Source organism: Alligator mississippiensis, chromosome 3 (genome assembly GCF_030867095.1).
Source record: "Alligator mississippiensis isolate rAllMis1 chromosome 3, rAllMis1, whole genome shotgun sequence".
Lineage (NCBI taxonomy): Eukaryota > Metazoa > Chordata > Crocodylia > Alligatoridae > Alligator > Alligator mississippiensis.
In genome coordinates, this window is record NC_081826.1 from 29,551,795 (window position 1) to 29,565,752 (window position 13,958).

The following is a 13,958-nucleotide window of genomic DNA, read 5'->3' on the forward strand; positions in this document are numbered from 1 at the left end:
TGAACATTCCCAAGAACAATGCTAAAGGAACAGCTAGTTGTCCATTTCTTTTCCAATAAAAATGAAAAATACACAAATAAACAGGATGAAAGGGCCTTTTTCTTAGAAAATTATCCACCTACACTTAACCTTGAAAAAATAATATTGAAATCTCTCATTGTGGAATTTAACTTCTAATTTGCTCTCTTATGTTTCTTGATCAATCAATCCAAGGAGGACTTGGATTAAACCCTCCAAAACATGCTGTGCCCTAATACAGTGCACACTTTGGCACATACATATACCTTGGGCTTATCTAGTTGTTGTCAATGAAATTGCCATTGTAAGTAAGGACTATTGCAATGAGCAAGAGTTTGGGCTCTATATAGGCTCTATATCTGTATCAAAATATTATTCAAAATGAATACATGTTGACTGATGTTTTGAAAGTGGCAGATAAACACTAAAACTGTATATGAATAATTGCTTCAGCTAGTAGGTGGGTAACACTAGACACTGTAAAATAGTTTACAGACACATAGGATCATTGCATGCAATTATTTGTTCTTCCTTTTTATTTTAAATCTGATACAGAACATTCTGTAGCTTCCAGAATTTTAATTTTAAATATTTTTTTTAACCTATTATGGATCTGAGACATCCAACAGTATTATCAATGTAAAGCATTAAAAAAAGTCACAAATCCAATCCCACAGACCCCACTTAGTTTTTAAAATGCCTGTGATATCTTACAGAAAATGTTGGGTTTTTAAATTTTATAGGTTTCTTTCTGGTTTGAGCCTTTATTGGACATAGGTTTTCTCTCCCCTATACGGGAGATAGTATTTCAGCTTCTATATTAAAATTTAAGGAGGTCTGATACTCTGTATTAGTTATTTGTTGTGGAGGAAGAATAACTTTTCTTACCCTGTCATCTCTGTGAGCTCCTTAGCTCTCTCCTAAACCTCACCATACCCAATCTTTAGTTTTCTTTATTAATCTCCACCTTCCATCAGTCTCCCTCCAACTTCCCAAAGGCCACCTGCTAGTCTACTAGTCTCTTCTAGTATCACACATTTGCCTTAGACACCAATTATCTCCCTTTCTGCACCTCACATTCTTTTGGCTATGTTCCTGCAATCTTTAATCTATCACTACTTCAGCATTCTTATATCTAAATGACTCCCTCTACACCCATTTACTCTCTTTTCTGTTCCTTATATCAGGTTTAGATAGTAATTTTTTGTCAGAAAATCTATGGGTAAATAAAGTCATACAACCTCAGCCAAAACAGCTGTGCCAACAAAAACCCTGTATAGCTGGACCCTTTTTCTAGTATAAATTGTGCTTTCACTAGGGTTCTTTTTACTTGTCCAGGTATATTTTTACTTCTACATGTGAGTTTGAGAACTGTGTGTTCATACAAGAGTTCACTTCAAAGAACACCCCTTGAGATAGCTCCAATATTTTGGGGAGACTGCAAATCAAGAACCAAATTTGCAGTACAATATTTTAGCAGCATAGATTCAGAGTTGTCAGGGACCATCCAGCTATTTTAAACTTTTTTTTATACTGAGATATTCTGGTTTAGAGATGGGAAATTCCTTCTATTAATCTGTGAAAATGTAAAGATATACTATGCAGACCATTTCAATACTGTGCTTTTTATCAATCAATAACAGAGCTTTGGACAGCAGAGCAATGTCCCACTAATAATCTCTGAAGTTTTTTTTTTTTTCTTTTCTAAGAGTGATGTGTTGCTTTAGCTATGAAGTCTTTTGTGAGAAATATAAACTGGTTAGTGATCATAACTCATAGCTGTGAGGAAGATGTAATATTAGGGAGCGATTTTAATAATGTTGATGTAAACCAGGCACTTGATACTATAGTGTTCTGCTAAATTAATTATATTCTCAATCTAATTAAGGAAGATCTTCAATACAGTCCAATTGATGCAAGCTGAATATGGTGGTATTTATTAGGACCCAGTCTGGACCCAGGTTCCATGCTGGTAAGTGTGTAGGGGGGGCGGGGGGACTGGAGTGGGGGATGGGACCATGGTGGGGAACCCCACTAGACCCCATCCCCTGCCTGCTCCCCCAGTCCCCTGAGCTTCCCCCCTGACCCCCATCCACTCTCCCAGCCCTGTCAATGGATGATCTGCCCAGCTCCAGCATCCCAGCACTTAAAAAAAAAAGAAAAAAAAGCCCTGTACTCACCAGCTGCTGCAGCAGTCATCAGGGCCTCTGGGGAATCACGGCAGAGCCCCCGCATGCAGCATGGGGCAGTTGGGGACAGCAGGGATTGCCCTCCCCACCTGCCAGAACCCAGTGTGTGAGGATTTTTTTTTTTTTCTTCCAAGTTCCAGGATCCTGGGGCCAGTTAAGACAGCCATTGACAGGACTGGGAGAGTAGGCAGGTGATGGGGCCTGTTCAATTTGGAGGCAGCTTGATCTCTGAATCAGATTTGGCTGAATCAATCTGGGGCAGTGATTCAAATCACTGAATTGCATCACTGTCCCTCAAAGCGGCCGAATCTGAATCCGAAGCGATTAGCCACTTCACACAGGCCTAATATTTATGTTAGAGCTGGTCAAAATGCCTTGATTTTTTTGTTTTTTTTTCCTTTTTAGGCATAGATAAGACATCTTTTTGACAAATTGTCTATTTTTAAAGTACTTAATTTATCAGTTCCAGTTTTAGAACAACACATTATTGAAAAGCATACTACATTTTCTTGTACATATTCATTACAGGAGGAAGTAACGCCAAAGAACTTCACACTGGCATAAGGAATAGGTATAGAAGGCAGCCATAATCTTGCTGTTAAGCTTGAGGATCTGTAAGGAGGAGGCCAACAGTGCTCATTGTGTACGAGCAAACTGTTAACCTTCCTTGCTCTTTTGCAAAGGTTAGATAAACTTTAAGAATACCTGTTTAATTGGGCATGAAGGCAAGATAGATAGGACAAATCTGATTTGGGGACATCTTCACATTTTATACCCAGTTTAAGGTTCTGAGCACTTTGGCTGCATCAGAACCTGGAGGTAGGAGAGACTCGGGGCGGGGGGGGGGGGGGGTTGTGTGCATATGCTATGACCAAAATTAAGGTACCAATAGGCTTTCAATATCTACAGCTTTACCCAGCAGCTCAGAAGGGGTTTTAGGGCTCTCAGTAGTGTCGGAATAACAAATCTGAACATATAAACAGACCTCATTTTTGGAGTGGGATCCCCGTATAGCTGATCTGCATCGTTGTCATCTACAGACATATCCCAGTGCTGTTGTCCTATAGGGTCAGGGCCCTGCTACTCCCAGGATTTCAGGGGCTGATCTAGGGGGAAAACAGCTGGCTGATCTGGGTGACCTGACTCAGGAAATGGTAGCATGAAATGCATGTCAGGAATTCCCTGTGCTTGAAAATCAGAATCTCCAGCATGCGTTTCACACTGTTGTGCCTCACGTCTACAAGCAGGGAAATGGAGAGGGGTTCCCCCATTTGTTGCCACATGACCTGGTAATCTCCCTGCAGAATCAGGCTTCTCTATACCTACGGGTGTGCTGTCCTGAAATTCTCCTGTATGCGTAAAATGGGCAACAAGGCTTCCCTGCTTTGCACCTACAGGGAGATTTCCAGAGCACATGTCTACAAGCACAGAGCTGCAAAGGCCACGGGGCTTCCCGCTCCGCACCTGCAGAACCAGCTTCCAAGTCTGGACAAGGGTTCTGGAGCTGCTGTCGCACAGGATCGGGCTCCTCCAAAAGCACCTGCCTAGGGTGGCTGGAGAACTCAGTCAGCTCAGAGTTGCCTGTGCTCTTGCATCATAAGGAAAAAGATGCCTGCCACAAAAAGGCAGCACAAAAAGCATGCCAACTATGACTACAATTTTGGACATTTGTGTGATGATAAGGGGTATAAAAATCTGTGTTCTTGGATTTTGTACTTCCACAAAAATGTCTATGGCAACACAAGAGCAATGTCTTTTATATGTATACTAAATACATTTGTATATTTGGTGTTTGTTCCCTAGTCCAGTGGGAGCCAAACATTTTGACAGCCGCGCCATCAAGTAGCCCCATACCTCACTGAGTGCCACCCTGATATTTTTTTCCAGTGCAATTCTGTGATCCATGCCCTATCTGCTGCTCTGCTTTCTACTCTTCTTCTTCTTTCCCCACTTCTAGCATAGATCCATATTATAGATCCAAAGTAGTCCCATAATTTAATACATTAAGTAAAAAATAAGAGACAATAGGGATCAGTTAGCCAAGACTACTGTCATTGTTTCATAGCTTGTTCCCCATCCTAGGATTGAAGATTCCACAACAGGACATGGATCTTCATTGCATATTTCTACATATCTTAGACCAAGGCTTTAAAACAGTTAATAAATATATCAGTTGTCTAGACATCTACCTAAAAATCCATGATCTGTGGTCATGGATGGAGATGTGCTTTTCTTTGTGACCACAATGGGCAGGACTAGGAGCAATGACATCAATCTTCATCAGGAGAAAGTTAGATTGGAGAACAGGAGGAACTTTCTGATTATTGCTGTGGTCCAGCATTTGAATAGGCTACCTGAAGAAATTGTGGATTTCAAAAGTAGATTAGACAGACACTTGACTAGGGTGGTTATGGCATGGATGATCCTGCCCTGAGCAGGGGTTTGGACTAGATGACCTTGTAAGGTCCCTCCTGCCCTACTTCCTGCCTATGAACTAAAATGCAAAGCCTGAAAGTTAATGGAATGGAAAATGGAATTGCAAGAATACAAATACAAGGAACTCCTATGTTTAACATTTTGTTGGTGTCCCATTCTCTAGCATAAGAGCTTAGCTCTAGCAATTTTAAACTATGAATCTCAAATGAAAAATTACATAATATCAATTTAACTAGTGTTGGACAGTTTTTAAAAGCCACAATATATTCATTCCCATGTGATTTGTCATAGCTCAGTCAGTCAATTGCTTTGTTTGTTTTACATTTTTCATAATGCATAAGTAGGGATTAATAAACTGAGATACAAGAGGAATACATTACATTTCATTATGCTATACTTCTTTGGAAAATGACTACATTGTGGCATTCAGCTAAACTGAATGAGAAGTTAAAAGTGATAATGGGTATATTTTTTTTCTAAACATTATATAAGAATTTATCCAGGCAATTTTCTCTAATTTACCTAAATCAATGCTAACAGCTTTTAAAAAAAAGAATCTAAAAGTCTGCCATCAGAACTACTGTCATGCAGAGATGGAAACCATCCAGACAAGAAATATTCTACAAGTTTTTTACATTGACCTCCTCCTGTTGGCTGCTTTTCTCTATAAATTGACTGATCTTTGGGGCAGGGAATGTGTGAAAATTTATTTAAGGTGCTATCACAAGCTAAATGGTTAGAAAAAGGAGGTTGTCAGGGCAAAAAGCTGTAGGAGGGGCAAGATAACAGGATAACATTAATCAGTTAGTGAGAAATGCAGGCATTGGTGAATCTTCAAGGAAGGGAGTAACCAGCTCCAATTTACAGAATGACACAAAGTGATGTTCTTTAACAGAGTTCTCCTCTTTCTAGTATTCTCTTAGTTTCTCTTTCTAACTTTCCCTCCACACTTTCAGATTTAAATCTAAATTTGATAAAAGATCATATTGTATTTAGACATTTTCTCTTCTGAAATTAATCTACAGTAGTATCTATGGACCCTAAAGATGCTACTGAAAAAAATCAAGATATTCAAGTAGAAATTCACACAACTAATACTACACTGTTCATAGTTATACTCATTTTACATTTAGAGAATCAGAAACAGATCCAAGGTGCAATAGATCTACACAGAAATCATTTTATGAGTGAAAGATAGTCCTCATCATTTAGCAATCAGGCAGCCAGCAAGCCAGTCAACAGCACAGTACGGTGGGAGGAAGGAAAAAGGGAAATTATTAGTCAAAGTTACTGGAGTGAGCCCCAAATCTTACTGAAGATGCTCCAAAGCAAGACATACAATGTTTAGAAGACCATATTCTGAAGTGTCAGATTTTGTTAAATAAATGGGGTTGAGGTACCCTATGGGTATGCCTTGCCAATAAGCCTTTCTCCTCCACCCGTTCAATTTAAAAGGTCAAGTTTATTAGGTAAATCCAATAGGATATGATTGTTTGTGGCAGTACCTTCACCAGGAAAACACATTAGGATGGAATAAAGAATTGTAACTTCATTTTGTTGGGAGAGAAGGTAAGGATGCTGGCAAAAAGGAGAGGGACAAGAGGCAATTACAAAATAGCATTTTGGAATGAACAGCTGGGGGGGTTAAGGATGACTTTAGTGGAACACATGGAGAAAACAGTGGTGGTAATAAATCTTTATCGGAGTGACTCTTCTTTTAGTAGGAGAAAATAGTGCTCATACAAGGAGGCACACTTGCTCGATACAATGCACCTATTAAATGATTCTGGTGGTGAATTTGAGTTGTTCGTGTCTCCTCCTTTACTCTATGATCCCCATTATTGTTATGTGTTCATACATTTCTGCATCTGTTTCTCCCCATGCCTCTTATTTTTTGTGTGTCACTCATTTTCTTATCCAGCTCAACCATGCCAGAAAATCTGACAGTTTGAGTGCACACAGTCCACAGCTAACAAGTGAAGCTTATCAAAAGTCACCCTCTTTTTTGTATTTTTGAAAACAAGCTTGAACTTTGGTCCCTTTAACTTTTATCAAAACAAACTTTCAAGTATTTTAAAGTGCAGCATCCCCCAGAGTACTAGTATCAGCTTTTACCAATCACATATGACCAAAGCCATTTTCTCATTGTTTCCTTCCTTGTGCCTGGAGTGGGGAAAGCACTGCTTGAATGAGACAAATAGAAAAATATTGCATGATCCTTTTATGGCAGAACCATAAAAAAAATTAAAAAAAGAATAGGAAGAGTCTACTGAGACTAGACAAGTCAGCAGTACTCAAAAGGATGCCCTTGAATGATTTATGAATAGACTGGCAGATATTATGGATACAGTGGATTCGAAAATGAATTGCAGTAGAAAGCTTTAATGAAAACTGTGGAAAGACTGAGGTTTGGGTGGAAAGATGTTGTTTCATTTGGGACATATATAGTGTTCAAGACTGCATATAAAGCCAAATATTTTCCCATATTTAGGGTGATCCTTCAAGATCTATCCTCAGGCAGCATCTGTTATTTCAAACCGAGTAGAAGCTGGGAAGTACTTCTTGGTAGATGCTGAGTAGTACCTTGCAGGACTGGCTAATGTACAATCCTATGGTTCTCACCCCCTCATGTTAGCCACAAAAAAAAAAAAAAGAAAAGAAATCAAGTATGTAGAAGGTGCGCTGATTATGGCTTTTAGTATTTAGTGTACAAATGAGCAAGGCTGAGCATCTAAAACAAGGAGTATCAGTTCAGAATCAAGATGACATAGTCTGATAGGAATACTGATGGAAAAAAGTCACTGATTGGCAATCCATGACATGCCAAGGGAACAGCAGGGGGGAAAGCAGTGCATGCCTTTTAGAGGAAATTTACTGTGCAGAGCAAGTTCTTCCAGCAGAGCAGAAGTGGAGGAATAAATGTCAGAGATATTTGAAGCAGAAAGCATTACTTAGGGCTACTATCAAGTTCAGAAACTTGTAGTCAAGGGAAAGTCAAGGAAACAAAAAATAAAATAGGAACGTTTAAAATATAGGCTCTCAAAACCCTTACTCATAGCAGGAAGAAAAGTGTTCCGATCAATTATACCATCCTTCTCTTAGAACACATATTTTAAATACCACCTCATCACAAAACTTTCCAGCCCAGTTAGAGGTCTTTTATTCATTTGTCAAGTCAGTATTTTGATGAGTTTTAAATAGTTACATTAAACAGGACTAGTAAAATGAGAGTTGTTTTGTAAAGTGTACTAGAGCTTATGTCTGTAAATATTGGTAACAACAAGCATGTAAATGGATGGAATACACAAGACTTAGGAAGACAAAAAATATATCCTTTATATCAGGATGTCAAACTCATCAGGCCCTCAGTAGCATATAGATTAAATCTGAGCCCCATGGGCAGCATCGGGGCCCAGATGATAGGGCTGCACAGGCCAGATCCAGTCCAAAAGCTGCATTTTTTTTTTTATCCCTGCTTTATATAATCTGAAGGAGGCAAGCAAGTCTTCATCGGGAATAAAGAGTATGTTTCATTATTCACCTAATCCCTCTCAAAAGGCCATATTGGGCACATTCAGATGAGTGTGCAAGTGCAGGGGTGTGCATTTCCTGTGGCACATCTTTGTGCCGCTGCTTTTTGTCCTAGGACATGCCTGCATGCGTACTCTGGCACATAGCAAATTGACCTGGATGGGGTATGAGAGGCTGCTTTACCTGGGGTCCTGGGGGCCTTCTGAAACAGCAGTGGCAGCGATTCAACTACTTGAACCCTGGCTGGCAGGCTTCATTTCTAGCAGCACATGCTGATGCCATGTGCACCACACCACGTCTTTTAGTGGTGGTTTTTTTTTTACACTGGAATCTCCTGGTGTCAAATTTTGGCAGTGCACTGCAAAATTAGCATCATGGCGAATGGGTACACATACATTATGTGCACTTCGCAGCCCCTCAAACATCTCTGGGGTGCCACCAATAGCACATGTGTGTTTGGCTGGATGTGCCCATTATGTTTTTTAGCTACTATCTATATTTAACATTTTTGCCTTTTGTTGCTTGGCAGCTTTCTTCAGATAAGCTTTCAAAGAATTTTTGGCATGAAGCTGTATTTTTTTTAACCATACTATCAGTGGCCTTTGCTTCTTTCAGATAGATCAGTTAATTGTAGGCTAAATTTTGCTTTTCAATATGTATAAGCAATTCATGTGGATTTAGATATAAATCACAGCACTTAAGAAGTCATAAGAATGTTTCAGTCAGTGACAGTATTACAGATACACTAGTGTGAAGCATAAAATTATACAATAGTGATAAATCTCTGAAAGCCTGGTTACACCAAGCCATTTTTGCCAAGAAAGAAAATCTGGATAGAGATAGCTGTATAGTCTTCATTAGCAAGGGATATAAACTTAAACCAAAAGTACTGCTTCACAGATTCTTCCATAGAAATCCTACTTAAGTCATCTCTCAATTTGATGGAATCAAAATTGAAGATGCAAAACCACAGTGTTCTTTTCTCTTGTGGATGCTTGTGTGCATGCACTAGTATATTTTGGCTCCTAGACTGCCCTATATTAGGTCCCTGGTAAAATAACAAGAACTAATTTTCTTATGACTAACAGATTTTAGCTGTAAATGTACTTCAGTATCAGTAACTCTTATTCTGGTGACAGCTATGAAAAATATAGTTAGATCAGTATCTAAACCTAATATTGGAATGCTGTTTTAACAAAGTCAATGTATTTTGTACAGAGAAAGCTCACTTTTCTCAACCTGACATGTGCACAGCTTTCTCTGTAGATTTTCAGTTGTGAAGAGAGTAAAGTATTGTGATGCTTCTATGTGGAAGGATGGCTGGGGTGGGGGGGAGAGGGGGCGGAGAGAGAGCAAAGAAGTAGCACAATTCAACTCCTCACTTCTCTATTTCAAAATGGAATAATTTCTATGGAGGCCTTATGAGGAAAAACTAGAGCTCTGATGCAGTGCCCAGCATAGATGCCAAATTTGCAGCTAAACTCAAGGGATTAATGTAAAAAAGATTAATGTGATAGATTAGTAATACCCTGAGTCTCCTTTAGTCATTTTCACTGAAGGTATCTGTGGAGTTATACTAGGGATGAATCCAGCTACTTAAATTTCAAAGGGAGAAGTCTGTTCTAATTAGTTCAATAGGAAAGCAAACAGTATTCAGGGACATGCTATTATTGCAGAAAGAAATAGCACTCTGTGCACACATTTCTCTAATTATAAATTCAAATCTCCAGTTTAAATAGAACAGGACAATTTGTTCAGTACTAATGCAGTAACATTTGTAGCTTTTCATACTTTAATCCAATGGGGGCCAACCTTTTTGGCAGGCATGCCACAAATTAGCCTCACATCCTCCCTGAGTACCACTCTGATGCCCTTTCCCTGCCCAATCAGTTTTCTACTCCCTGCTCTGCTTTCTGCTCTCTGCCCTGTGCTCTCTGTGCAATGTGCTCTGTTCCGAGGTTTCTATATTACCAGCCACTGTGCTTCTTGTCCCCTTCCCCATCTGCTTCATGCCACACAGAAAGGCTGCTAATGCCACCTGTGGCATGCATATGAAAGATATGCTATGTCAAATACAGAACACTTCTGGATTCACTATACATGCATACACATGTATGTACACACACACACAAACATATATATATATATATATATATATATATATATATATATATATATAAACCCAGTAGCACCCATGTGGATTACCCGGAGTAAAAATTTCCTTTGTGGATAACAATAAAAATCTAAGCAGAATAACAAATGAACCAACAACAAATATAAAATTTACAAAGAAAAAAAATGTTAGCAGACTGAAACCACTTTCTCTGGAGCCTCTGGATGGATCCACTGTATTTGTGTCACTTCTTCCTGGCAGCCAGTGCTCAGATCCAGTGGCGTACTGATGGGGGGGGGGGCGGGGAAAGGACCATGCCCCCGGGTGCTGGCAAGGGGCATTGGCTGGGCCCTCAGGGGGATATTCAGTCCCACTGGCGTTTCTGGGCTCAGAGATTGCCTGCTGGGTGCCCCCACCCCCTGCTTGGTGATCAGCTGGGGGGGGGGGGGGGAGGTACAAATGCAGGCATTGGTTCCCAGGAGCCAGGATACATGCCTCTGTAGCAGCAGGAGCCAGAGCTCATGTAGCCCTGATCTGGCTCTGTTTCAACAGGACGGTCCATTTCAGTCCAGCCCCTGCCCCACTTCACAAAGAGTGTCCTCCAATCCCTCCACTCAGGTGCCCTAACATGGCCACCAGCTACCGCCACTCACCCACTGAGCATGCTCAAAAGAGTTTCACTTATTTTTCCATGATGGACAAATTTGAAAAGTTCCCTTCTCAGTACAAGGGGGTTACATGTGCAAAAGTTTGGCCACCCCAGTTTTAATCAGTAGAGTTATGCCACAAGGGTAAGTGACCCACAACATTAATAGTCTTTTGCAACTTCAGATTTTAGAGACTACTTTCTTCCCTTTCACTGGTCTGCTCTGACAAGGGCAGTGTAGGGAGGGGCTAGAAGGGACCTCACAAGGTTATCTAGTCTCAGACCCTGCTGAAGGCAGGATTATCCTTGACTAAACCATCCCAGCCAAGTGTCTGTCTAATCTGTTTTTGAAAGTTTCCAAGCATGGAGATTCTACAGTGTTTCTAGGTAGCCTGTTCCAATGCCTGACCACTTGAATAGTCAGAAAGTTCCTCTTAATCTCCAGTCTAAATTTCCCCTGCTTCACCTTGAGGCCATTGTTCCTAGTCCTGTCCCTATACCAAAAGACAAAAACCCATCTCCATCCTCTCTATAAAAATCCTTCAAGTATTTTAAGACTATTCTCAAACCTCCCCCCCCCCCCCCACTCCCGCAGATTGGTCTTCTCTTCTCCAAGCTAAATAAACTTAGCTCTTTCAGCCTTTCTTCATATGTTTTGCCTCTGAGGCCTCTAATCATTTTATCATTTTTGTTGCCCTGCACTGTTTATATGATCATAGATCCAAGAGCTAAAGGGGGATTGGGGGTATTAAGGAGGTCAATTCCTGGCTCTACTATTGACCTATTTATTATCTTGAGCAAGCCAATGTGCTTAATTTGAGTCACATAGCTGATTTCATACTAGCCATATGTTGCAAACAAATTTTAGGGAGGTTCTGTTAACAGGAGACTGAGTGGGCTGAAAAAAAGTTTATTTTCTCTTTTCCTGTTCCTTGAGCAACTACATTTTCCTTCCTTCTTCACCAATGTAGTACAACATTTATTTTGAAATATCATTGAGACACCAAGCTGGCCAAGATTCTATTGTCCTGGCATTAGACAGACATACAGAACTTGAAAGTCATAATCCTTACCTTAAATTGCTGATTGCTTAAACTGGGGGGTTGTGGATAAGGTGGAGGAGGCAAGGTAACAAAAAAATTACAGGATAAGTGCCTTCATCCCTTTTTGTTTCTTTACTAAATCACATTTCTCTCCCTGAATTTTTGGACCTAATTTTGTCACTGGCACTGTTTGCATACACTTGTTCACTCAAGATTTCTCTCTATTCTATTTATCCCAATCTGTAGAGTCACTAGAGCAGGAAAATGCTCAGTACATCTTAAGCACTATTAAATAAGTAATAAAAGAAAGAAAATATCCATTTGGTAAAGTTCTTAAATATTCAGTTATATGATGCATTCTTGGACTTTTAACTGTTGGCAGTGAGATGTAAAAAGCTTTTGTCTCTGCAATCCCTCACAGCCAAGTTATATGTAATCAGGACTGAGTACACAATGAAGGGAGTTGAAGCTCTATATTTTCTATTGTCATTACCTGTGATGCAGTCTTCAAAATAACTGGAATGTCTTATCAATGTCAGAAAGGAGGATGAATGGCTCACATGATTGATAATGGGATGCAGAAATTTTCAGTGCTGGATCACTTGTTCAGGGGATTTAATAGTGAGCCTAGAAAGATCACAAGAAGTCAAACGATTCATCAAAGAAAGGAATCAGTTGTTTTACATAATTATAGGACTTAACTGAACAAGTTAGATGCCATAGTTACCCATTAGAAAAATATTGTTATAAATGGAGTAATCACTCCATGGTGAATGCGGTAATCGCAATCTACCCTCACCCCAAAACCTTTACAGAAAATACATGCATACGCAAGAACCGGCATGCACCTAATCCTGAAAAGTCCAATCTGACAAATTTCAAAGAATTTAGTGAAATGTGTTTAGCTTCTTTATTTCAATGGTAGAGCAGCTGACTGGATCAGGATGTAAATCAGCATCTTCTAATGGTGAGTCCTCAATTCACGTCAGAATTCAGGCACGTGGGCCAGGGACTATACAGAAGCTTTCATGGCTACTGACCCAGATGTGCTACTTGCACCCTCAGGCAAAGTACAGATAGGCAAAAAGCCTGAGGTTGAATCAGTCCAATCTGTTCAGCTTTCCATTAAGTCTGCACTGTGGGTGTAGGGGCAAAAGCTCCCAAGGTGGGGGCTTTTCTTCCTATACAACCTGTTAGGCTGTGAACACTTCCATCCTTCCCCCTCACCAGCTCCCTGCCTGTCAGCCATGCTGCACAATTCTGTTGAGCTGTGAATGCCCCAGCACTGCCTCCTTGCCAGCTCCCTGCCTGGGAGGGTGGGCGGGGGGAATGGACTGCCACTCTGGCCACCCCAGCCAGGGTCTCCACAGTAGGTGAGGGGAAAATCCCTCCCCACCTTGGGGGCTTCCCCCACCTGCTGTGCAGAACCTGGCTGTGGAGCCGGAGTGGGGTCCATTCCCCTTCCCCACCAATACCCCTGTGGCCAACAGGATGTGGGTTAGTGAGGGGGTGGAACTGTAGTGTCAGAGCCACACTGCAAGAGCCACACCTCGGGGGGTTTTCCCCCACTGTGCAGCCCCAGCTGGGGGGACCTCAGGCCAGGCCAGGTCCATTCTCCTTCTTGCTTTCCCCATGCCATCATAGCCAGGGCTGGGAAGGCTGCCTCAGCTCTGTAACAGCTGGGGGCAGGGTCCCCCAGCTAGGCTAGAACAGAGAAGCTGGGGTAGAGACTAGCCCACTGGATCTATGAGAAGGGGTTAACAGGGGGCTGCAATGCATCCTGGGATGCTGGGAGACAGCAACCTAACTTTTGCCAGGAGGGGATCTGGGACAGAAGTTCAAGTGACCAGTTTCACCTAAATCAATTAAATCTGATAAAGCGTCCATCCAGGTCTATCTTAAACCAATTTAAATCATTTTGAAAAGAATCTATGTGAACCGAACTTTTGTGCTGTTACAGGCTTAAGCCAGTTTCCAAGGAC